Source organism: Phyllobates terribilis, unplaced genomic scaffold, assembly GCF_046119375.1.
Source record: "Phyllobates terribilis strain yellow unplaced genomic scaffold, ASM4611937v1 Scaffold_9__5_contigs__length_417890890, whole genome shotgun sequence".
Classification (NCBI taxonomy): Eukaryota; Metazoa; Chordata; class Amphibia; order Anura; family Dendrobatidae; genus Phyllobates; species Phyllobates terribilis.
In genome coordinates, this window is record NW_027362769.1 from 141,651,169 (window position 1) to 141,678,798 (window position 27,630).

General features: G+C 41.7%; 1 protein-coding gene across 26 annotated transcripts in view; it reads left to right on the plus strand.

Annotated features, from left to right (window-relative positions):
• The window catches only part of BAZ2B (bromodomain adjacent to zinc finger domain 2B), a 376,347-nt gene that overhangs the window by 205,875 nt on the left and 142,842 nt on the right, over positions 1-27,630 (plus strand). For 24 of the 26 annotated variants that reach the window (XM_073647090.1, XM_073647108.1, XM_073647095.1 and 21 more), the window contains one exon: positions 13,579-13,683. The exons of the other annotated variants lie outside the window; for them this stretch is intronic. The gene's annotated coding sequence lies outside the window, so the exon portion shown is untranslated. The remainder of the gene's footprint in view (positions 1-13,578; positions 13,684-27,630) is intronic. 26 annotated transcript variants of the gene reach the window in all.

The following is a 27,630-nucleotide window of genomic DNA, read 5'->3' on the forward strand; positions in this document are numbered from 1 at the left end:
TTGCACAGTTATGCTATGTGCCGATAACAAATTGTTACACATTCTGGGCCCCTTCCAGGAATAATGTCCCGATCCTGTCCCCTTCCAGTAATAATGTCCCCTGTCTTGTGCCCTTCCCGTATTAATGCCCTATCTCCTGGGCCTCATGCTATAACAATGTCTCCCATCCTGGGCCCCTTCCTGGTGTAATGTCCCCCATCCTGGTGTAATGTCCCCCATCTTGGGCCCCTTCCTGGTACAATGCCCTCCATCCTGGACACCTTCCTAGTATAATGCCGCTCATACTGGGCCCCTTCCGTTCTTCTATAGCACATTTTAAAAAGAAACAAACTATTATTCTTACTTTCCCCTTTTCCTACAATGTGTGGCGTCCTCTATAGCCGGCGCTGAAGCCAGCAACTGATTACAGTGCCCCAGCACAGGTAGCACATGACGTCACTGCTATGTGCCACCTGTCATGGGCAAGCCAACATCTGCTGCTGACCTCTGACTGGCAGCATGTATTGGAGCGCAGAGACCCGGCAGGTCTCTGCACCCGCAATATATTTCAGCTGAATGTGCGTCTGAGAACTCACATCCAGGTGAAATTTGCTCTGGCGCTCTTGAACAGCGATCGTTATGCCCTTGGTCATTGGTCCTCCATACTCAATACTGTGTCCCCCACCGGGCACTCTGATATCAACATCCGTCAGGGACGTCATGTGAGCGCTGCAACAAATCAGTAGCTGATGATCGGCTGAAGCGTTTATATTTTGTCCAAGCGGAAGACAAACTTTTCTCTCCCCCCCCCCCCCCCAACCAATCCAACACTGACTCTCCAGCAGTCCACCCAGTATTTCCATAAAAATATCCAGTAAGTGACCACTGCAGCCAGTTAATAAGTTCTTACCATGATCATGTGCCAAAGTACTGGCATCGTGGCTCCAAACTCTGAGTGGTGATGCCGGTTATGACACATGACGGCTGCAGCAGTAGTGCTGGCTGCTTGTGAACATAGTCCAGGTGGACCACCGGTGTCAGTGTTGTATCAGGGGGGAATGAGGAGGGGAGTCTGGTTTATTTTTTTGTATTAAAACATTTCCAGCTGGTTTTAAATGAATAAATAAAGGTTGAATAACCCCTTTAAACAGTTGGTGCACAGCTTGTTGTCCACTTCTCAGGGGGCAATTGCAATATCTTAAAAATGGAGCTAGATCGTTGAATATCAATATCATGGCTTATTTTATTTTTAGGTAGGAGGAGGTACAATTTAAGTACAGTCATCATATATATGAGTTGTAGCAATTGAAATAGCAGTGTCAGGATTTCCTGTTCCATTTAATGACATCATTATTCATCCACAGAAACACTGTACACACTGTCACTGCACTGTGAAAGCTCCTTCACACACACACACACATATATATATATATATATATATATATATATATATATATATATAGATATAATTTTTTTTTACATATAATACATTTCCCACAGCATACCTCTTAAAAACGATAAAATATGATTACTACGGCGGACATTTCACGTAAGTTCCATATTCCGCTCTGTACTGCACAATATTGGAGTGGATGACACATAAGAGGACCCCATGAAGTTGGGGCCCTGTTACAGACTGGAACCCAGGGAGATACAAGTAAGGGAGTTTGTCCAGGAGTAAGATATTGATGATTAGGCTTTTACCTGACTACGTGGCAGACCGAAACGATCAGTGTACAGAGCCTGAAAAACAACAGCTTTGTATACTAGGCATTGACTGTTCTGGATGCTTCAGCTCAGATCATATTTAGTTCAATGGGAGCCAAGCTGCAGTACCCAAGAACGGCTACTACACAGTATATGGAGCTGTGCTGTTGCTACTGTGTATTTCTGATGTGGGACCAGCTGATCATTGTCTGCCACACCAATCTGATATTGACTACCTGTCCTATGGATAGGTCATCAGTAGAGATGAGAGAACCCAAGCTGTAAAGTGTCTGGGGCTGAACTCCGAACATGGACTTCTCCTGGAAGTTCGTTACAGTGTTCAAAGTTCAAGGGCTGAGGGGAGAGAGAGAGGACTAAATTTCGGGTCCCCATTAAGTTCTATGTGGTTAGAGTTTTGGTTCAAGTTCGGGAACTGTTCTGGTACCAGAACCAAACTTTGGAATAAAGTTTGACGAACCCGAACCTCCACGGGTCCGCTCATCCCTAGTTATCAGTATTTTACTCCTGCAAAACCCCTTTAACTTGTAACACGTGGACTCCTTTACTGGACAATCTCTTCTAAATCTTCAAAATAATGTTTTCAGAGAACTACAAGTAGGACCTTGATGGTCCAGGAAGAGCATTAGTGATGGTACTCGGTTTAGTGCACTACAGCTGTAGTGTCGTTTGCTGAAAGGATCGATGCTCTGGGGTCTTGTCCTCTGCTGGTGTCATTAGGTACATGATATATATTGGGGACTTGCCATAAAGAAGTTATGCAGCGCCTTTCACTTTTGAATAAGGAGGTGGAAGGTATTGTTGATGTAGAATTGAAGGCCTCCTGCCAGGTATCAGCAGGTCTCATTTATGGCCGGCAGGTATTGTGCTCCCATCCTATTAATTAGAATCGCATACACAGTATCTGGCGGCCGAGCATGACACCTGTTAAGTGGCTGTCAGCATCGCCTTTTACCTCCAATTAAATGCTATTTCCTCATATGACGACAAGGTGAATCTTGTCCCTAAAGGTTCTTCTCTACTTTTTTTTTTGCTTAAGATGAGAATGGAATTTGTGCCGACATCTCCTTCTTATTGTCGTATGGTGTCATACCGTACAGCAAAATAATGTAATATTCTTTGTGGCCAGCATGGGAAAAAGTAACCCAGGTTGTATCAGTTTAGGATTCTAAACTTTGTAGACGCTGTAACATTTGCTATGTGAGTTTACTTTGAAAGTTTTATGTTAAATTCATCATCAAAATATCCATACAAACCTTAGCGTGCCATAAACATACAGAACAACAGCTATAAGGCTTACAGTGCCTACAAGTAGTATTCAACCCCCTGCAGATTTAGCTGGTTGACACATGCGGAATTAACTTGGCATTGTGACATTTGTACTGTAGATCAGCCTGGAAGTGGGAAATGCACTGCAGCAAATTTTTTTTTTTATTTTTATTTTTTTTAAAACGTTAAAAGTTAATTCAGAGTGTCATTTATTATTCAACCCCTCAAACCACAAGAATTCTGTTTGGTCCCCCTAAAGTATTAAGAAGTAGTTCAGGCACCAATAATAATGAGCTTCACATGTGTGGATTAAAGATCTCTTTTGCCAGCCTTTTCTGACTATTTAAGACCCTCCCCAAACTTGTGAACAGCACTCAGACATGGTCAACATGGGAAAGACAAAGGAGCATTCCAAGGCCATCAGAGACAAGATCGTGGAGGGTCACAAGGCTGGCAAGGGGTACAAAACCCTTTCCAAGGAGTTGGGCCTACCTGTCTCCACTGTTGGGAGCATCATCCGTAAGTGGAAGGCTTATGGAACTACTGTTAGCCTTCCACGGCCTGGACAGCCTTTGAAAGTGTCCTCCCAGGCTTGTCCGAAGAGTCAAGGCTAACCCAAGGACAACAAGGAAGGAGCTCCGGGAAGATCTCATGGCAGTGGGGACATTGGTTTCAGTCAATACCATAAGTAACGTACTCCACCGCAATGGTCTCCGTTCCAGACGAGCCCGTAAGGTACCTTTACTTTCAAAGCGTCATGTCAAGGCTCGTCTACAGTTTGCTCATGATCACTTGGAGGACTCTGAGACAGACTGGTTCAAGGTTCTATGGTCTGATGAGACCAAGATCGAGATCTTTGGTGCCAACCACACACGTGACGTGTGGAGACTGGATGGCACTGCATACGACCCCAAGAATACCATCCCTACAGTCAAGCATGGTGGTGGCAGCATCATGCTGTGGGGCTGTTTCTCAGCCAAGGGGCCTGGCCATCTGGTCCGCATCCATGGGAAGATGGATAGCACGGCCTACCTGGAGATTTTGGCCAAGAACCTCCGCTCCTCCATCAAGGATCTTAAGATGGGTCATAATTTCATCTTCCAACAAGACAACGACCCAAAGCACACAGCCAAGAAAACCAAGGCCTGGTTCAAGAGGGAAAAAGTCAAGGTGTTGGAGTGGCCTAGTCAGTCTCCTGACCTTAACCCAATTGAAAACTTGTGGAAGGAGCTCAAGAATAAAGTCCACATGAGACACCCAAAGAACCTAGATAACTTGGAGAAGATCTGCATGGAGGAGTGGGCCAAGATAACTCCACAGACCTGTGCCAGCCTGATCAGGTCTTATAAAAGACGATTATTAGCTGTAATTGCAAACAAGGGTTATTCCACAAAATATTAAACATAGGGGTTGTATAATAATTGACCCTCACTTTTATGTTTAAAATGTAATAAAATTCAACTGAGCAACATAACTTTTTGGTTTGTAAGATTTATGCTTCTGTTCATAAAACCTACTCTCGTTTGCAGTTTGAAGGCTCTAACTTATTTGCATCTTATCAAACCAGCTAAATCTGCAGGGGGTTGAATACTACTTGTAGGCACTGTATGTCCCCAATTTTCCCATGAGTGGGCATTCGTCTGGTGTCGCTAATCTCTGAAGCAAGCAGGATTTCCAACCCATCTAACAATTTGTGCCCAACCAGTCACCATAGACATAAAAGGGTCAGTGGACCCTGCGCACAGTTAATACAAGTGAGGTCTCAGCAATAGAAGAGTAGATTTACATGTTGACCACTCAAATCAATGGCCATCTCTGTACATCATGGACAGACAGGGACCACCAGGGTGGGAACTTTGGTTTGTTAGGGGCTTTGGTTCAAGAAGGCACTGCTCATGAGCCTGCACCATAAATGGGGATCTCAGCATGGGACTTACTATTATTTTTTTATGTCAAGAAGTGGTTAGAGGGGTTCTCCACCTTTGGAGACTTTTTTTTTTTTACTTAAAGAAGCACTTGCATCAAAGTTTTCATTCTCCAAATATATTGCAGTCATCATACTATACAGCACTGTGTACTTACAATTGATCATTTTGCCTTTCTACCCAGCTAATTCTTCTCTTTTCTCTGCTCTGTGTAGAAACAGGAAGTCTATTTTCCGTGCATGAATCATCCCCCTCTTCAACTCCTGACCCAGCTGCTCCCTCCTCCTGCCAGGGACTTTTGCAGTGATTTCTGAGTCCTGCAGGGAAAATTGACCTCCTGTGTGTACATAGAGCTTAGAAGGATTCAGCTAGTCAGTTTTTATTACCAAAAACCACATCAAAGTTCAATGTGTGGGAAAACAAAGAGACAGTAAAAGCAAAATACTGCACATTTTTAATGAAACCCAATTGCAAAAATAATTTTTAACCTCAAATGCATGTATTTACGGTAATTAATAAAAATATCTCCAAAAGTGGAAAGCCTCTTTAATACTTATAATTAATGTATTTCTTAACAGCTTTGATTAGCCATTACCAAAGGTGAGTACTTGACCCGTGGAAGACAATGGGCCTCATACAACAAAATTGTCTTAAAAAAAAGTAACTAATCAGAGCTTGACTTTCATTTATTAAACATCTCTGCTGCAATGAAAGCTGCACTGTGATTGGAACCATTATAAATTATTATTAGTTTTTTTTTAATAGGTTTTATTTTTTGCTGCTTTTGGGTTGAAAATAGCACTATAATTATTTTCATGGAAGAAAGAATAAAAACTGCTCCTCTTGATTTCATTTCTATAACCTTCGACTTAATATTTTCATCTAATTAGTGGTTACAGTGAATTTTAATGGTTCAGAGCTGCCGATTTTATTTTATCTCACGTTTCTATGTTGCTTACACTTATAATTACTCCATATTTAATCTGCCCACTTTGCTGTTCAGCTTTTAATTTAATAAAGCAACCTAAGGATTTTTTTTTCCACGAGGCCTATAATGTTTCAAGGCTGCGCGGTGTATCCCTGAGGTCATTTTTGTGACATTGCTATACTACATTTCATTTATTATATTGTGTAGCATTTGGTGTTTTAAGTCTTAAGAACTACATTCATCATTTGTGGTAGCTATCGGGTAACAAGATATATAGAGCGCAGAGTTAAAGCAGTTACATAGCACCTTACTGCAAGGAGGTTTTGTACCATATATTTAAGAGGAAATATAATAACTTTTAGTTTCAAGTAGGAATAGATACTTTTGATGCCACTTCAAAGGACCTTTTCCTCGATTTTTTTTTTTTTTTTTTTTTTTTTTTTTCTAATTTAAACTCAGTACCACTTTTAATCGCTGCTGTTCCACTGATTCTGGAACAGTTTTTCTTTTTCTCCTGTGCCCCTGCATTCCAAACTTATGGTGCAAATTTTCCCTTCAGCTAATTGGGCGTGTAGCACAGAACTTCCTTGTGGGCGTTTCCTTTTTCTCCTCCAATCAAAACACTGCCACACCCACAAAAGTTCCGTCTTATGTGCCCAGTTGGATGAAGGGAAAATTTGCACCATTATTACCCAGGGGCATAACTTCAGAACGGAGGGACGCAGAAGAAAAAGAAATACTGTTCCAGAATCAGTGGACCAACAGCAATTAGATGAGGTGCTCAGTTTAAATTAAAAAATACAGTGAAAGATCCTCTTTAAATCAGAATATAAAAGAACGGCACCTCCATATGGTTTCACGATTTGTTAAATAAACTTTATCTATAAATAACACTTGAAATATCTAAATTAATATTTTTTTTTATACTTTTTAAAGTGTATGAACAAACAGGTAAAGTGCCAAGAAAATCTGACCATAAAAGCACAATTACTATTTTAACAGAACACACGCTTCATGTGCAATCCAACCATTTGTCATAGTAGTATCATATGTTCTGCTGTCACATAGGCTTAATTTGAATGTGTCATGCTGGGCATTTTCTAGAATAGACTGATACATAGAGTCCATAATGTAAGTATTTGCCCCTATTATCTGACTCATCAGTCTTAATTTGAACTCTGTACACATTGATGTCGTCCGTCACCCGACCTCTAACTTTTATCAGCCTGGAATAAAGCAGGTCGTACACATTAGATTAGTGTTGGCACAAACTTGCCAACTTCTATTTCATTGGCCAATGGTGACTCCCATCTTCCATGATGGTAGATGCTGGTGGAGCAAATGATCGGGCAGTGGAATTTGAGATGTCTGATTTTATTTTTTGTTATCTGGGAAGATAAGCCTCTTTGCGAGATTAAACTTAATGTGCTCGACATTTCACCAAAAACCAAGGTATTTCTGACCTCATGTCTCACAAGTTAAAACTGGTTTTGGTGCAAATAGTAGTCTAACATGCCAGGAACTTTGCTGATTCTTATGGTCTTTGACTTGCCATTCACCGTTTGAATTCTACGTAAGCATTCTACCTGCACAATAGGAGCTGGAACTTCCTTTCACTCATTTCCCAGCTTGCATTGCTCCTGCTATTGTCCAGTGGCTTGCCTGCCACAAACTGCAGTTGGATAGATAAAAGAACAAGAGCAGCAAGACAAAAACCCCACCTCCAATTCCTGTAATCTGTCTTTATGTCCCTACTGCTAGAGACAGATTACACTTGATCGAGTGGCCAGCTGTTTAGAGTGATTTTTTTGGGGGGCCCTAAAGTCATTTTAGGTAATAAAGTACTTTGCAATTTTGTTAGGTCATCCAACGGTCAATGCAATGGCTAAGTTTATTGAAACTACACGGACCAAGTTCAAGAGTCAAGAAACTCTAAACTTTGTGATGCCCTCATTGCATGTTCCTGTCTCCCCGGGTCGCTCTTGTTTACTTCCTTGCAATGACGACTTCCTGTTTCTTCATCCCAAGACCCACACAGTTAGAATTTGGCCTCTGAGCTGACACTCATTTGTTATTATAATTTTATTAAAGGTCTGACAACCCCTTTAATTATGTAGCCCAGACCTTATGTATTGCTCGCTCTACTCATGGTAAAGAAACATACTTTTCACACTGTTAATTTGCAAAAATGTCAGGAATTTGGCCAAGAAAGGAAAACCATATTCTCACTGGTATCTTTCTGAGGGAGTCCCATAGAAACAAAAGCAAAAATCGAGACTAGGAATCTGTACAATTTTTTTTTTTTTTCACTCTTCGATCATTATTCATGGTTCTAGTTTAATGCAAATGGACCTTCCTGGTATTGTGATATATTGTGATATTCACAGATATTATGATACAATAAACCTAGAGAATATGGAGTCTTTTGCAAAAAATGGGCCTTATTTATCAATTTTTTCTTCCAGATAAATGGTCTATCTGACCATAGCATCCAATCACAGTGCAGATTACAATTCTTCCACTGCTCTGAGTAATAGAAAGCTGATCTGTGATTGGCTAGTATGGCAACAAGGCCAGGTGTTCCCATAGACAGTCTTGATAAATAAGGCTCTTATACACATTACACTAAAAATGGCCAAAATCAGTAGGATGAGAAGATAGTCTAATGTGAAGGGGAATCTCCTGACATCTCATTTGTCAGGGAAGAGAAGGATCGGCACAGTGGAAGTCCAAGATCCTTTTAGATAAGCCACTGTCAGACTCCTCTTATAAACAACACCGGAACGTTCAGCCAGGAAAATGGAGCATTAAGCCGACAACTATCTAACGTGTGTGGAGGGACCTTTGGGTCTTTTTTTTTTTTGCAAAAGAAAGGTTACCAATTGAGGCTCTCATAGACTTACGTTGTGAGAGCAAGTTCTGGTCCGACATAACGGATTCTTTCTCTCCTGTTTCTATGTAGCATATGTTCAGAAGCAACAGCATGGAGACAGTATATAGTAGAAGTAAGCAGTGTAGCTGTGAATCCAGGGGTGAGTTATTACTAGGAAGCAGTAGCATGGGTCTCTGAGTGTCTTTGCCTCTTTTTCACTCTGTTCCTCCTTCCTTTCCCCCCAAACTCTGTAGACTTTTACAGGCAGCTGTATTCTGATCTATCAGTAAGCAGGCAGTCTATATTGTTTTGACTAAGATGGCTTTTTAGTCTTTTTTTCAGAGTGAAGGATTAATTCAAGAATCAGGGGGGAAGAGAAGAAGTGGCTCATAAGTGGAGATATGGCTTATATAGCTATCAGTTGAATGATCATTCGGCTGACAACTATCTAATGTGTGTGGGGGGACCTTTAGGTCTTCTTTTTGCCAAAAAAGTTACCTATTGAGGCTCTCATAGACTTGCGTTGAGAAAACAAGTTTTGGTCTGACATAAGGGATTCTTTGTCTCTTGTCTGTATGTAGCACTTGTTCAGAAGAAATAGCAGCATGGAGGACAATATATAGTAGAAGTAAGCAGTGTAGCTGTGAATCCAGAGGTGAGATAAACACTCACCAAGAAGCTGCAAGTTTCTGAGTGCAGCAACATGGAGCACAATATGTAGTTGAAGTGAGCAGTGTAGCTGTGAATCCAGGGGTGAGATAAACACTCACTCTGAAGTAGCTGGTCTCTGAATGCAGCAGCATGGAGGACAATATATAGTAGAAGTAAGCAGTGTAGCTGTGAATCCAGGGGTGAGATAAACATTCACTAGAAAGAAGCAGGTCTCTAAGTGCTTCTTTTTCACTCTTTCCTCTTCCTCCACACTCTGTAGACTTTATTGGGCAGCTGTATTCTGATCTTTCAACGAGCAGGCAGTCTATCCTGTTTTACTCTGATAAAATATATTAAAAGTTCCATATATTCATTTATACTGTTGATTTATGCATAGTTAGCTGTATGTACAGCTGTGTATAAACCCAGCAGGATTAGTTGAATATTAAATAATTGATTATCGTTAATAATGTGAATCCTTCTGAATGGGTCTATTCAGCATTTTTAGATTTGGTTGGAGTATATAGCACTTTTCCCTTTAGTTCTGCCTTGTGGACTGTTTGTATTGTTCGTTTGTCTGGGAGGGTGTTGTCTGGGAGAAGCTTCTATAGTGATTCACCTGAATGTAGACATACAGTTCCCTGTACATTTGGGCAGGTCACTTACCTTGTTTATTACATAAGCATTTGCCATTCAGCCCAAAGCTGTAGACACACGCTGACATAAATCTAGGGGGAGCTCCATTAATGCCCGCAAAGCATAATTGCAAAGTGCTTTAGTAAACGGGAGACGGTATATAAATACTAAATATTAGGACTATTAATAGGAGCATGGACTGTTAAGTCAGAGCTAAATCACAGCACGCACTCCGGCTGTCACACCGGCGCTGCAAGGGAACCTTTTGTTCAGCTTCTATATCAAGAAGAATGTTTTTTTTTTTTTTATTTATTCTTCCAATACCAATTTTGATTTTTGAAGGGTGTAGAAGCAATTATTTTTCTATCAGTGATCTCAAAGTATGTAGAGCACAGAGAAATGCTGCTAATTCTTAGGTTACGGACGCAGAAACAGGAAACGTTCTTTGTTGTGCTTTCCTAACTAGGACAATAGCTATAAAGATATTTCACAATTTAACTGCAAAACTGACACTTTTTTTTATCTTCATATTTCATTTGGCATAGTGACACATCAACCGTTTGTCGGGAAAGGGTGTGGGGGAATTGTTGCAGCTTGTATAAAGTAATAAAAAAAAATATATGGTAATTTTAAGCTACTTGCTATATATAAAGGTTTCCGGGGGCACGTAAGAGGAGAGGTCACAGAGCGGGTTGCAGTCGAGACAAAAAGTTTTATCAGAGTTTGTTACTAGAAAACTTTTGTTACTTTTGTGTTTTTTTTAGTTTTTGTTTTTTTCATTGAAGGTTTGGGTAAAAAATAATATTTGGGGGATATTAAAGGGGTTGTCTGGCCTCAGGCTACAAGTCTGTAGTCAAGTCTGTGTGCACTGCACGCTGTGAGCATTCTTTTTTACCAGGAGCATCGGGCATGTGACTGCAAGTATTTGTTTTGCATACGTGCGGTCACATGCCGACTAGATGAGCACGGCCTCTTTCAATACAAGTGTACTCAGCGAGGCCGCATACAGTCTAGTCGGAATGTGGCCAAAAGTATGCAAATCACATACTTGCAGTCTCATGACTGCCTGCTCCCAGCATCGGCACCGGAGAATCCTCACAGTGGGCAATGCACGTGATCTGAGGATTCACACGTCTGCAGTCACTTAGAGTGACTGCAGACTTGTAGCTTATAGCTGGACAACCCCTTTAAGTCATGGTTCCTCTATGTTGTCTGGATCCTGAGACAGAAAAGCCACCCTGACTCCCATCATACAACCACTTTCTTTTTTATTTCTTGGTACATTTTTGCTTCACTTCATACACAATAGGACCTGTGATATCCAAAAAGTTCCATGTGACAATTTAAAGGGGTTGTTCACCCTTGTTTTTTTTTAGACCTATCAAAGTCTAAAAATAAAAATGATACTTTCGTACTGATCACCTGCTGCCCCTCCGTAGTTCTTCCTGGGACACCTCGAGTACCATTGCTTCCTCTTTCAGCAGGATGAAATGTGACCTCTTCAGCCAATGAGTGGCTAGAGCAGTGACTAGTGTGTCCTCTTCTGGTGGGATGGTGGTGACTGCTGCAGCCAATGATAACCAATGTGTCAGGGGCTGCAGCATTTAAGTGATGTCCCTGTGAGAAAATAAAGTAAGACGATTGGCAGGGTGTCCATGAAACGCTACGAAGGAGCTCAGTGGATCGGTAGGTGGGTATAGATTTTTTTTGTTATTATTTTTGACCACCTTGGGCCAGGTTTTAAGAAAGAATGGGGATGGACTAGTTCTTTTCTTGCGATAACTTTATGAGCATGACAATATACGTAGCTAGAGACACCAGTAGTTCTTTGGATATCTTTATAGAACATCTTATTACTTCCGGGACCTGTTGTTGTTGTGCCTTTAGCCGGCCATACCTTCCAGGTAACTGCAGGTAGAACGTTCATTATGCCAACAATTGTCTCCCCACTCCATCATAAACTTGTACGCTTGGCTCAATGACGCCTTTTCTGTTTGTTTTATGCGAAGAGGGGGAAAAAGCCGCTGTCAGACACCTTTGGCATTGGCAAATGTCCCACGGGAACAAACAATCAAACTTGTCCCTCAATATTTGCTGCCGAGGGAGATCTGCTAAAATCCGTAGGAACTAAAAACTTTTGTAGACTGTTAGCCCTCGCGGGCAGGGTCCTCTCTCCTTCTGTACCAGTTTGCCGTTGTGTTTTTGTTCAAGATTTTTGTAAATGTTTTTGCTATGTATACCCCCTTTTTCACATGTAAAGCGCCATGGAATAAATGGCGCTATAATAATAATATAGTGTTTGACCAGGTTTGCAAAACATTTGCATTACACCGGACTCTCCCTGGGGTTTGGTGGAGTCTGAAAACTTTGCAAAATGTCTCTGTAACCCTTTCAATATTGACAACTCTAACTTGGCACCGGGTTTTGGATATAGTAATGGTTTAGTAGGTTTCAGTGGCTACTGTTACCGCCTGTGTATACCTATCCATTTTTGCTGACTTTTTATGATGGGTTTTTTTTGTATGATTTTAAAGCATTTCTTAAAGCATTTCTTAAAGTCCAGCTGGTACACTTCGTTTCCCAGAGTTCAAATCACAAATTTACTGAAAATTTCCATAGGTTTGTCACCATGCTCCCTTTTTGAAGCCATGTTGCCCCACGCCCCATCCAAAGCACAACTGGACACCAGGACTCTCTCTAACAAAATGAGTATCCTGGCATCAGACACAAAGGAACCTTCCGGAAATACTTGTTTCAAGAAGGAGGTTAGATGGTGCATGGGAGATTTCCCACTCTTCCAGGGGTCCAGGAGATCTCCTCTCTTTTTCCTGGAGACTGAATTGGACCCACTAAAAGATTATAGGCTTCATTTCTTTTGGTTTAGTTAACCATTTGTTATAGCACTCGGCCTTTGACGATACTATAGATGTGTCCTTTCTTACTTTGTCTCTTGCATCTACATATCCCGAGATGACCAGCTTTGTAAAAAAAAAAAAATGATGTTACTCTCTTAGTCGGGGGTAATGAAAAATGTTTTTTTCAAAACTGAATATTTGGGGCTACTCATCTTCAGGTTTATGAAGTCAAAGGAAAAGTAAGGATAAGGAACAGTAGATCTGAAATGGAAGGGTATTGTATTAGTATAGTAGTTTATCCGTACTACTCCCTGAGTAGCTATCGCTATAACTGTCAGTCTAGCCATTCTTGTGCAAGGAAAGCTTATAACCAGGTGGTTGTTCTTGGTATCTGGGTCATCATTATCTCTTCTCACTCTGCAGTAATTTTTTTTTTATTTTTCGTTATATGAAACTACATTTCTTCAAAATTAGGAAGTGTCATTTGCATCACTTTTGATCTTGCCCATTGTGATGTTATGAAGGAGACACACTAGCATTCTGCTGCGAATTGTGCAACATATGCTCGGCACTGTTGGGGTGTTGTGCAAATATTTTCATACCTTACAAATACAGTACATAAGATTGACTTAAATCTTTCAGGAAGTTGGCAAATGCTCACATAGAAGTTTATCTAGTTCTTCCCTTGAGAAGACAGTCAATGAGTCTTTTTTTTCCCTGCTCTCTCTCTCTCTCTAGAGAAGGGGTTAAAGCCCCCCGAGCCCCTGAACAGGACAGATTGGAGGCTCCTGCACTGAACTCATGAACATGTCTCAAGAGCTCATGTAGGATTATCATGATACAGTAAGTATCATTTGATTTTTCATTTGGATGAACAAACTGATCTTTACTGATTATAAATGCTGTTTAATCAGTAGTAAATCACCAAAAATCATATCTTCATTGTATCTTTATTTATTTTTTTCTTGCTGTTTTCTTTAACTTTTTGGGCTTTTCAGCCACTGTTAGAATTGTTCTCAAGTCATTGGTGAAATGGAGGTGAGGAGGGCAACCGGGACATGTGCTCCAGGCTTTGCGTTATGGGGGATGCCAACAAGCCGCTTTGTCCTAGCCAGGGTAAATAGATGGTTAGGGCAGCAAACTGAACCTTTGCCCCAGGAGAAGCCTAACCATAGCTGTAAGTAACGTCAGTCTCTGTATGTCTTTGCCCTTCTCTACATATTTCCTTGTCTTCACTGTACAGGATCATTACTCTGGTTTCTAGTATATGGACTTGTGTTTTAATGGAGCAAAAAAAAAAAGGTCCTGGAGGAAACCTGCAGAGAAAACAGTGGCCATATAGAGAAGTTTAGGCTGCTGTCATGTCCTGTACTATAACTACTGATGGATTTCCAAACTTAGGGTATGTGCACACATTAAGTATTTGGTGCAGAAATTTCTGCATCATTTCTCTGCAACTCTTGGCAGGAAAAACTCTGCTTAAAACAGGCGCATTTTCGTTGCATTTTTTACATGCGTGTTTGGTGCAGATTTTTCCGAACTCATTAATACGAGTGAAATCTGCAACAAAAACGCTGAAAAAATTTAAGATGCTGCAGATTTAAATCTGCAAGGAAGAAATAAGTAACGTGTGCACGAGACTTCAGGATTCTCATTCACTTTGCTGGCATCAGGAAAACCTTCAGGTTTTGTGCCAAATCTACGCAAAAAAAGAGACAAATCTGCAACATGGAGAAAGAAAAATGAAAAAATCCTCCAGCGGAAAATAAAAAAAGAAAAACTTTATTAATCCAGATAAATTAGTAAAACATGATAAGCACTATAGGAAACCGAAAAAAAGTGGACACAAACCAACGCGTTTCAGCTGCAAGCCTTAATCATGGTAAATCTGCAACATGTGCAACTTTTTATGTCGTGTTCGGCAACTTTCTAATATGCTTTGTGTTTGAATTCTTCATTAATTATAAGATCTTTGTTTTCTGTCAGTGCAAAGAAACTTTTATGTGTACATATGCCAAGACCTATGTTTGACCCTTGTGCTAGCAAAACCGTGTCCCAATTGTTAGAATGGTAATTTCCATTTAAAAAGTTTAGATATTAGAAATCTCCATACTCACCACTTCTTGATTTTTGCATCCTTGAGTTTACATAAATAACCTGTGACCAGACGAGACATGTCACTCACTCCTCCGGGCAGAGGAAGTGCTGTGTTGGGAGGAGTTGTCAGTGACTGTCCACTCCGACCAACACATTTCTGAGTTTGCGTGGCTCTTGATCTTTTGGAGAGTCTAGAGCAGGGTTGTGTGGCCCTCAACCATCTGCATGGTGTCTGGTCACGTATTTTTCATCTCATGGAGAAGACTGGTGGTACATAGCACTGTATGGATGGTGTGATAGGTGGGGGCCAAATAAATGGAACCACCACCTGTTAGATATTTACGGCGCACACTTTCCTTATGCAGTAAATGTCCCAGCAGGTAATACTTTGATGATATTGTGGCCCATGGGGTTTGTTCATTCTGACCATATGGCCTTTGGACCCAAAAAGGTTGTGCACCATTGGTCTAGGAGGGCTTATTTTTCGCTGAAGATCCCCAAACAAACAGATTTATGATCTATGCACGATGCACAGTGCGCAGGACATTCTTTGTGCCACCTTTTTATGTCTTCCCGGCAAATGCATTTTGAGGAAAAGCACAATATAACATGCAATGGAAAGGGCTTCAATATTTTTATAAAGAGCCAGACGTATGGACAGTAAGAGTCCATATGTTCACCACATTATGGATCTATATAACATGGATCCGAAATACACCACTTTTATGGTGCCTAAAATGTAATAGAATCAGTGTCTTACTGGGGTGCCAAGGGCCCACCGGTAACCAACTCCAGGGCCCCACTTTTCAACTACATGAAAATGTGACATTATCCTCAATCACAAATTTATATATCAATGAACTGGGTAGATTGTTAAATAAATAAGATGCTGCCTTTGTCTGTACATCAAGTATATTGTGCCAAGTACTGCTCATATAAGAGGGTGGTGGCCCAACGGAGGATTCTCCTCTTCTCCTGTGGGCCAGTCCAAGCCTGGATATATTAATGTGCAATAAATAGGCCAGCTACCTTCAACAGCCACGTTTTCTTGTGTGATTGTAGTGTGAATGTTCATCACTATACCATATGCTGAGTTATAATTTATGCACCATCTTTCTTTTTGAGGTTGAGTAGGTCACAATGGGACCGTCCATTTATAGAGCAGAAGTGCTGACCGAAGAATGTGTTTTACATTCCTCACTCAACGTTTGGAAAAACTTTTTTGCAGATTTTTCTTGCATTCGTCTTTGAAATCCATTGTCTTGAAATCTACCAAAGCTTTCAACTTCCTGAAACATTTCATTTATGCAATAGAGAACCTTGATTTTCTGTCCTCAGATTAACCGTGTCCTTCCACGACACTGCACAAGTTATGAAGAGGGACACGTGCAGAGTTGCACATCTTAAAATATTTTTTTCTACATTTGCTCTAGGCCAAATGTACACAAGAATACCATCGCCATGATCTTACAGTCACAACCAGGGGCATAGCTATAATGGGTGCACCCGGACCCTGGAGTCTACGGGCAGGGGCGTAAATGGAAATCATGGGGCCCCATAGCAGAAGTTCTAATTGGGCCCCCCCACCCAAAAAATAATTTAAATAATTGTCGGGGTCACAGAAGAGCAGCTCTCACAACTTTCCAGCCCTTACATAGTAATTTTCCTCCTGCTGAAGTCCTAGATTCCTCTTTCATTGCCCCCATAAAGTATTATGCAAACAAAAGTGCCCCCCAAACACAGTATGATACCCCCATGGTGAATTCCACCACATGCACAGTATAATGACCCTACCGTACCCCACCTCAACTCCCAAGGCAAAGTATGGTGACCCCAACACAGTATGATCCCCCAACTGTGACCTCCACACTGCCCTCCATGCAGTATAATGGGCCTACATACAGTATATGAATGGCCCCCACACCTCACCATACAGTATTATGGCCCGCACTAGCCCTCCAACCAGTATAATGGCCCCCACACAGCCCTCCAAACAGTATAATCGCTCCCACACAGTATGAAGGACCTCATACAAACCTTTACACTGTATAATTGCTTGCATATAGTACAATGGACCCCCACATATTCTAATGGCCCCACATAGCATTCCATATAGTATAATGCACCCCCCATAATCCTCCATATAGTATAATGCACTCCCCATAGTCATCCATATAGTATAATGCACCCCCATAATCCTCCATATAGTATAATGCACACCCCGTGGTCCTCCATAGAATATAATGCACTCCCCATAGTCCTCCATGCAATATAATGTGCGCACCATGATCCTCCATACAGTATAATGCACCCCCATGGTCCTCCACACAGTATAATGTCCCCACCATGGTTCTCTACACAGTATAATGTGCCCACTATGGTCCACCATACAGTATAATGTCCCCACCATGGTCCTCTACACAGTATAATGTGCCCACCATGGTCCCCTACACAGTATAATGTGCCCACTATGGTCTTCCATACAGTATAATGCACCCCCATGGTCTTCTACACGGTATAACGTGCCCACTATGGTCCTCCGTACAGTATAATGCACCCCCATGGTCCTCCATGCAGTATAATGCACCTTCGTGGTTCTCCATGCAGTATGATGCACCCCCGTGGTCCTCCATGCAGTATAATGCACCCCCGTGGTCCTCCATACAGTATAATGCACTCCCCATGGTCCTCCATACAGTATACTGCACTCCCCAGAGTCCTCCATACAGTATACTGCACTCCCCATAGTCCTCCATACAGTATACTGCACTCCCCACAGTCCTCCATACAGTATACTGCACTCCCCACAGTCCTCCATGCAGTATACTGTACTCCCCATAGTTCTCCATGAAGTATAATGCACCCCCATGGTCCTCCACACAGTATAATGTGCCCACCATGGTCCTCCATACAGTATAATGCACCCCATGGTCCTCCACACAGTATAATGTGCCCACCATGGTTCTCTACACCGTATAATGTGCCCACTATGGTCCTCCATACAGTATAATGCACCCCATGGTCCTCTACACAGTATAATGTGCCAACTATGGTCCTCCATACAGTATAATGCACCCCATGGTCCTCCACATAGTATAATGTGCCCACCATGGTTCTCTACACAGTATAATGTGCCCACTATGGTCCTCCATACAGTATAATGCACCCCATGGTCCTCTACACAGTATAATGTGCCCACCATGGTCCTCTACACAGTATAATGTTCCCACTATGGTCTTCCATACAGTATAATGCACCCCCATGGTCCTCTACACAGTATAATGTGCCCACTATGGTCCTCCATACAGTATAATGCACCCCATGGTCCTCTACACAGTATAATGTGCCCACCATGGTCCTCTACACAGTATAATGTTCCCACTATGGTCTTCCATACAGTATAATGCACCCCCATGGTCCTCTACACAGTATAATGTGCCCACTATGGTCCTCTACACAGTATAATGTGCCCACTATGGTCTTCCATACAGTATACTGCACTCCCCATAGTCCTCCATACAGTATATTGCACTCCCCACAGTCCTCCATACAGTATACTGCACTCCCCACAGTCCTCCATGCAGTATACTGCACTCCCCATAGTTCTCCATGCAGTATAATATACCCCCATGGTCCTCCAAGTAGTATAATGCGCCCTCATAGTCCTCCATTCAGTATAATGCACCCCCATGGTCTTCCATTCAGTATAATGCACCCCCATGGTCCTCCATGCAGTATAATGCACTCCCCATGGTCCTCCATGCAGTATAATGCACCTCCCATGGTCCTCCATGCAGTATAATGCACTCCTCATACTGTATTATGGCCACCGGTCACTGATTTAAAAAAAATAAATACAGTACTCACCTCTCCTGGTTTCAGACGATGCTCTAGTCCCCTCAGTGTGCAGTGTGAAGCGCCGGACATCTCAGAGCAGCGAGCGCCCTGTATTGACATCATACGTCGAGCAAGAATGATGGGAGTGGAAACGTCTTCTGACACTCCCTCCTCCATCATTTCTTGCACTATGGCCCCCTCTGGCAGTCAGCGTAAGCAATGATGATGGAGGAGGGAGCATCAGAAGACGTTTCCATTCCCATCATTCTATGTGGGTTAGCGGCCAGGCAGTGTGGGTGCTAACGGGCGGAAGCGGGGGTCCCATAGCATTGGCGGGCCTGCCACCATTGGCAGTACACCACTGCAGATATGCGCGCACATATATATATATATATATATATATATATATATATATATATATATATATATATCAGTACAGACCAAAAGTTTGGACACACCTCATTTAAAGATTTTTCTGTATTTTCATGACTATGAAATTTGTACATTCACACTGAAGGCATCAAAACTATGAATTAACACATGTGGAATTATATACTTAATAAGAAAAGGGTGAAACAACTGAAAATATGTCTTATATTCTAAGTTCTTCAAGGTAGCCACCTTTTGCTTTGATGACTGCTTTGCACACTCTTGCCATTCTCTTGATGAGCTTCAAGTGGTAGACACCGGAAATGGTCTTCCAACAATCTTGAAGGAGTTCCCAGAGATGCTTAGCACTTGTTGGCCCGTTTGCCTTCACTCTGCGGTTCAGCTCACCCCAAACTATCTCGATTGGGTTCAGGTCCGGTGACTGTGGAGGCCAGGTCATTTGGCGTAGCACCCCAGCACCCTCCTCTTTGGTCAAATAGCCCTTACACAGCCTGGAGGAGTGTTTGGGGTCATTGTCCTTTTGAAAAATAAATGATGGTCCAACTAAGCGCAAACCGGATGGAATAGCATGCCGCTGCAAGATGCTGTGGTAGCCATGCTGGTTCAGTATGCCTTCAATTTTGAATAAATCCCCAACAGTGTCACCAGCACGGCACCCCCACACCATCACACCTCCTCCTCCATGCTTCACGGTGGGAACCAGGCATGTAGAGTCCATCCGTTCACCTTTTCTGCGTCGCACAAAGACACGGTGGTTGGAACCAAAGATCTCAAATTTGGACTCATCAGACCAAAGCACAGATTTCCACTGGTCTAATGTCCATTCCTTGTGTTCTTTAGCCCAAACAAGTCTCTTCGGCTTGTTGCCGATCCTTAGCAGTGATTTCCTAGCAGCTATTTTACCATGAAGGCCTGCTGCACAAAGTCTCCTCTTAACAGTTGTTGTAGAGATGTGTCTGCTGCTAGAACTCTGTGTGGCATTGACCTGGTCTCTAATCTGAGCTGCTGTTAACCTGCGATTTCTGAGGCTGGTGACTCGGATAAACTTATCCTCAGAAGCAGAGGTGACTCTTGGTCTTCCTTTCCTGGGGCGGTCCTCATGTAAGCCAGTTTCTTTGTAGATCTTGATGGTTTTTGCAACTGCACTTGGGGACATTTTCAAAGTTTTCCCAATTTTTCAGACTGACTGACCTTAATTTCTTAAAGTAATGATGGCCACTCGTTTTTCTTTACTTAGCTGCTTTTTTCTTGCCATAATACAAATTCTAACAGTCTGTTCAGTAGGACTATCAGCTGTGAATCCACCAGACTTCTGCACAACACAACTGATGGTCCCAACCCCATTTATACGGCAAAAAATCCCACTTATTAAACCTGACAAGGCACACCTGTGAAGTGAAAACCATTTCCGGTGACTACCTCTTGAAGCTTATCAAGAGAATGCCAAGAGTGTGCAAAGCAGTCATCAAAGCAAAAGGTGGCTACTTTGAAGAACCTAGAATATAAGACATATTTTCAGTTGTTTCACACTTTTTTGTTAAGTGTGTATGTGTATATATATATATATATATATATATATATATATATATATATATATATATATATATATATATACAGGGTGGTCCAAAAGTAGGTGGACAGAAAATAGTAACATTTATTTTGATTTATATATAAAATTTAATTTACTAACACAAGCATAACATTGACAATTTAATTTTATTCTGAACAATAATACAAAAGCCCTTAAATTCTATCAACGCAGGTGCTCAATCTGTTTTCCATTACAATTTGCACAGCTTTGAAGTCTGCCTCTTACGCTTCGACAAACTTTTTTGCACAAGTCTCTTTGGGTATTAATTTCTTGAAATGCATCTCTTATGTAATATTTCAAATCACTGACACTTTTTGGTTTTCGACTGTAAACTTTGTGAGGAATGAAAAGTGGAATCTGATTGGTTGCTAAGAGCAACTGAGCCAGTTTCACTTTACACCATGTTTGATAAATCTCCCCCTTCATAACCTTAGTACACTTTCTGTCCACCTACTTTTGGACCACCCTGTGTGTGTGTGTGTGTATGTGTAGATATATATATATATATATATATATATATATATATATATATATATATATATATATATATATATATATATATATATATATATATATGTGACTCGCCCCCTGGGCCGTGGGGCACCCGGAACCGGGCTTTAGTGCTATGATGGGGGTAGTAGTGGCAACCCGATCCCGTGGCTCAGGGTGGTCAGACCAAATGCTGTGGCAGTCTATTTGTAGAGTTATGAATGTCCGACTACGCCACCCGTGGATTGCGGTCAGGGATGACCGCCGCTGCTAGGCAGACCGCTGAGGCTGATGTTGGTGTGCAGCACAGGGATAGGATAACTCCCCACGGGAAGAGTGTAGCCTCAGGGCAGTGTATGTGAATGCTGGAGGTGATAGTGCAGGCCGCAATAATAAGAGTTCAGAATCCGCTTCAAACAGTCCAGGGTCTTTATTGTAGTTAGTACTAATGACCCGACAGGAGTACAGGGTAGGAATGGGCCTGGGTGTCTGAGAGCATTCGGGGGAGCCCCACTGGTCAGGGTGAGTGTGTAGGCCTACCGCTCTCTCTCTATGCTCTTGCTGACTATCCCTCTTTTCGTGGTGTAATAGCCCACCTCCCTGAGCTGGCCGTGTACTTCTCGCTTGTATGGCTTGCGACTCGGGCCTTAGGTACCTTTTGCTTCTCCGTGCTGTACTGTTCCCTCTGTGTGGCGGAGCCTCCAGGCTTCTTAATCCGAGGGACCTGAAATCCCTCGCGGGTTGGTTCTCTGCTGCTGGGCTTGTAACCCTGACAGCCTCGGACCCCAATGTCCGGTAGTGTAATTCTCTCAGCCAGGACCGGCTCTCGTCGCCTCTGTCCCTAGCTCGCAGCTTCTCCTTTGCCTCACGGACTCCTTGGCTACAACTGAACTGTCCCTCCTTCTCTGGGACTAGTCTCAGTCCTGAGCTAGGTCGCCCAGTTCTCCCTAACCCTGCCCTCAGTTCCATCTTTTATAGGGGCAGCCAGCTCCCCCTACTGGCCTGGGACAGGAGGTGCTGTATGCTAATTGTCCCTGACCAGGGAACCTCCCTCCTGCTCTCAGACACAGCCTTTAATATTTGTGGCATCCAGGCCTGGGGTGACACATATACAGTGCAGACCAAAAGTTTGGACACGCCTTCTCTTTTAAAGATTTTTCTGTAGCCACCTTTTGCTTTGATGACTGCTTTGCACACTCTTGGCATTCTCTTGATGAGCTTCAAGAGGTAGTCACCGGAAATGGTCTTCCAACAATCTTGAAGGAGTTCCCAGAGATGCTTAGCACTTGTTGGCCCTTTTGCCTTCACTCTGCGGTCCAGCTCACCCCAAACCATCTCAATTGGGTTCAGGTCTGGTGACTGTGGAGGCCAGGTCATCTGGCGTAGCACCCCATCACTCTCCTTCTTGGTCAAATAGCCCTTACACAGCCAGGAGGTGTGTTTGGGGTCATTGTCCTATTGAAAAATAAATGATGGTCCAACTAAACGCAAACCGGATGGAATAGCATGCCGCTGCAAGATGCTGTGGTAGCCATGCTGGTTCAGTATGCCTTCAATTTTGAATAAATCCCCAACAGTGTCACCAGCAAAGCACCCCCACACCATCACACCTCCTCCTCCATGCTTCACGGTGGGAACCAGGCATGTAGAGTCCATCCGTTCACCTTTTCTGCGTTGCACAAAGACACGGTGGTTGGAACCAAAGATCTCAAATTTGGACTCATCAGACCAAAGCTCAGATTTCCACTGGTCTAATGTCCATTCCTTGTGTTCTTTAGCCAAACAAGTCTCTTCTGCTTGTTGCCTGTCCTTAGCAGTGGTTTCCTAGCAGCTATTTTACCATGAAGGCCTGCTGCACAAAGTCTCCTCTTAACAGTTGTTGAAGAGATGTGTCTGCTGCTAGAACTCTGTGTGGCATTGACCTGGTCTCTAATCTGAGCTGCTGTTAACCTGCGATTTCTGAGGCTGGTGACTCGGATAAACTTATCCTCAGAAGCAGAGGTGACTCTTGGTCTTCCTTTCCTGGGGCGGTCCTCATGTGAGCCAGTTTCTTTGTAGCGCTTGATGGTTTTTGCAACTGCACTTGGGAACACATTCAAAGTTTGCCCAATTTTTCGGACTGACTGACCTTCATTTCTTAAAGTAATGATGGCCACTCGTTTTTCTTTACTTAGCTGCTTTTTTCTTGCCACAAGACAAATTCTAACAGTCTATTCAGTAGGACTATCAGCTGTGTATCCACCTGACTTCTGCACAACACAACTGATGGTCCCAACCCCATTTATAAGGCAAGAAATCCCACTTATTAAACCTGACAGGGCCCACCTGTGAAGTGAAAACCATTTCCGGTGACTACCTCTTGAAGCTCATTAAGAGAATGCCAAGAGTGTGCAAAGCAGTCATCAAAGCAAAAGGTGGCTACTTTGAAGAACCTAGAATATAAGACATATTTTCAGTTGTTTCACACTTTTTTGTTAAATATATAATTCCACGTGTTAATTCATAGTTTTGATGCCTTCAGTGTGAATGTACAATTTTCATAGTCCTGAAAATACAGAAAAATCTTTAAATGAGAAGGCGTGTCCAAACTTTTGGTCTGTACTGTAATATATATATATATATATATATATATATATATATAATATATATATATATATAATTACATATGCATACACATATACACCATACAGGACACCGTGCAGCCAGAGGTGAAGAGGTGGGTCATGACTCCGGCTCACCAAACCTCTGGAGGTTCTGAACGAGCCTGTTTGGTTTCAACAGTATCTGAGCTGATGTCCACTTTGGATCAAAACCCTGCTGACAGGTTTCCCTTTACAATATCTATATGGGACATGATGATTTAAAAAAAAAAACTTAATTAAAGGGGTATTCTCATCTCCAAGATCCTATCCCAATATATAGTAGGTGTAATACTAATACCTAAATACTAAATACCTCCAATTAGAAATGTAGCATAGTTCTTCTGATTTGCTATGTCTTTTTTCTTATGTGCAGACATTGCAGGACCTTAGGTATTCATGGTTTCGACCACTAGCAACTAGCTAACTAAGGCTACGGCCCCCTATCAGTATTTGGTCAGTATTTTTTCTCAAGACTGGGAGACAACACCAGGAGTGGGTGATAAATGCAGACTTGGTGACTTGTTTCTATTATACCTTTTCTCTGATTGTTCCTCACATGGTTTTGGCTCCCACTCCTGAGAAAAAAAAAAAGATTGAATACTGAACAAATACTGATAGTGGGGCCGTGGCCTTACTGTCACTATATCAGTGGTCATAACCATGGATACCTAAGGTCCTGTATTGCCTGCACATGAGGAAAGAAACATAGTAAATCAGAAGAACTATACTACATTTCTAATTGGAGGTATTTGCTAATAATAATATTACATCTATTAAATATTGGGATAGGATCTTGGAGATGGGAGTTCCCCTTTAAAGCTTGGGCCTCGCTCAGACACCTGTAAATCACATATGTGTTCTATCCATGTTTTTCCAATATAGTCGGTGGCTGTTCATATATCCATGTTTTTTAGTGTATGCAAAAAATAGAGACATGTCTGGTTTTGATCAAAGACATGCATTAAAACTCAGATCTCTGAGCCATGCATGTGTCAGCCGTGATTAACATTATAATGGATAGGAGAAACTTTGCAATTTATTTATTTTTTTCATATTCAAAAAAATTACTGATGAAACACTGATGGTAAAAACTGACACACTGACGAAACTCTGATTAAAAACACTGATGGAAATTATGTGTTTTTTTGCATACCGGAAAAATGATTGAACGAGGCCTTAGACTATGTTCACACATTGCGTTTTTGCTGCATTTTTTAATGCAAATTTTCATCTGCTTTTTACAGTACCAGCAAAAGCTATGAGATTTCAGAAATCTCATGCACACACATTGGGTTTTTTTTTTTTCTTGACTGAATTGGAAAACTGCTGCTTTTTTTAAAACTGCAGCACGTCACTTCTTTCAGCTTTTCTGCAGCATTTTTCTTTTTTTTTCACCTATAGAAAGCAATGAATAAGTGCAAAAATGCAGCAAAAAACGCAGGTATCAGGTTTTGCTGCGTTTTTGGTGCAGAAAACTCAGGAAGTTGCATCATGGTTTTTTTTTAAACTTTATCAGCATGCACGAAAGACAAATGTAGCAAAAAAAAAATGCAGCAAAAAACGCAGCAAAACCTGCATTTTGTAAGCAGCTTCTTTACTTTCAAGAAAGCAGGTTTTGCTTGCAGAAAAAAAATGTAGAAGAACGTGTGTTCTTCTACATTGTGTTATGCCTAATACAAGACAATGACACATGGCTTCTCTGGTGTTTTAAATCCCTGGATTTCCAAAAAATCTCAAACTGTGAATCCAAATTTTAGATGCATACGCGCCCTTGTTTATTGTGATGTATTCTTTAGTTGTTTTTTTTTTTCTGTCCTTTTGATAATTCAGGACTATTGTAAAATTAGTATGATAGAATCAGGGTTTTTGAAAACTTGCTTTTGGGGGAATACAAGTTAGTGGAGTGGATTATTCAACGCCCACAAGGCTCTTCTGACTGGTGGTCACTAAGAGGCTTTACTGTGCAAGCCAGAAGAGTGCCTCGGGGGGCTTAGTGAGTTTAACTCCTTCATTGTAACCTTTACCGAAAAAAAACACCAGGGACGAGCGTCTTATCCAGAAAAAATAGGACAATGCAGCCATCTTTCTAATTAGTCTTAATTATACCATTGCTGTAAGCGTACAATGGAGTCCGCAGAGTTTCTGTGCCCTCAGGCCATGAAGAAAATAACGCTGTAAATATCATTCAGAATGTTTTTGTGTGTGAGTTACTTGTGTATATTGACCTATATAGATTAGATATACAGAACTCTGTATATTCTTATTATTCATTCTTTGTCTGATCACATCATAAATACAAATATACAAAAGGGATAACAACTTTCATGATTAATCAATGGAGAAAAAAAAATGCCATATTTGCATTCCCTACATTGGATATATATTATGCATAGATCGATCCTGTAATGGATAGCCTTAGGTCCAAACAATTGTGATATTAGGAGTGGTCCACTGTTAGGCACATTTTTTTTTTATTTAAATGCATGTATTTGGGGCTAAAAATCATTTTCGCAATTGAGTTTAGTAAAAATGTTGCACCATTTGGCTTTTAGAGGCTCCTTGTTTCCCTGCGCATAAAAAATTTGATGTGGATTATAATCATATATCAGCTGAGAGTAGCTAAAAAGAAAGACAGATAAGAAATTAAAAAAAAATCGATCATTGAACTCACTGATGGATTCTCAGTTAACTCATTCCTCAGCCAGCAATAGGCAGCATACCACAGAAACTATAAAAGGCAAACAGTGCAAAATTTTTAATGAAACCCAATTGCAAAAATGATTTTTAGCCTTAATACTGCAGTCTCAGTGTCTCCTATGTGATGTATTCATCAGTCTTGGTGTTTCTTATGTAATGTATATAAAGCAGTCTTGCTATCTCCTACGTGATGTGTATATACAGAATTCTCAGTGTCTCCTATGTTATGTATATACAGTAGTCTCAGTGTCTCCTGAGTGATGTGTATATATAGCAGTCTCATTGTCTCCTATGTGATGTAAACAGCGTTCTTGGTGTCTCCCATGTGATATATACAGTAGTGATGCGTGAACGTGCTCAGATAACGTGTTATCCGAGCATGCTCGGGTGCTTACCGAGTAGCTTCGGCATGCTCAAATACTATGTTCGACAGCTGCAACAAACAGGCATTCCCTGCATGTGTTGCTGCTGTTGAACAGCTGCAGCGACTCGAACATAGTATTCTAGCACGCCGAAGCTACTCGGTTAGCACCTGAGCGTACTCAGATAATACCTTATCAGAGCACATTCGTGCATCACTAAAATACAGCAGTCTTAGTGTCTCTTATGTGATGTAGACAGCAGCCTCAGTGACTCCTATGTGATGTATTTACAGGAGCCTCGGTGTCTCCTATATGATGTATATACAGCAGTCTCCGCATCTCTTATGCGATGTATACAGCAGTCTCGGTGTCGTCTATGACTATACAGAAGTCTTAGTGTCTCCTATGTGATGTATATACAGCAGACCCCCCCACTGATTGAGTTCTATAAATGTAACCTGAGAAATGATGAATTTCGCACTGTGAGGAGACCTGCAGTGTAATATACATCTGTGTTTGAAACAACTTATTGCTGTGAGTTCTTTGCAATAAGTTTTGTAAAGAGTCGCCTGCGCTCCAGACTGACGCAAATCTAGAAAAACAGTTGTGAGTAGCAACGTCCTCATTACCACCTAACATCACAGCGGCACCAAAGAGAAGCAGCTCCAGCCGTCACATTAGGGGC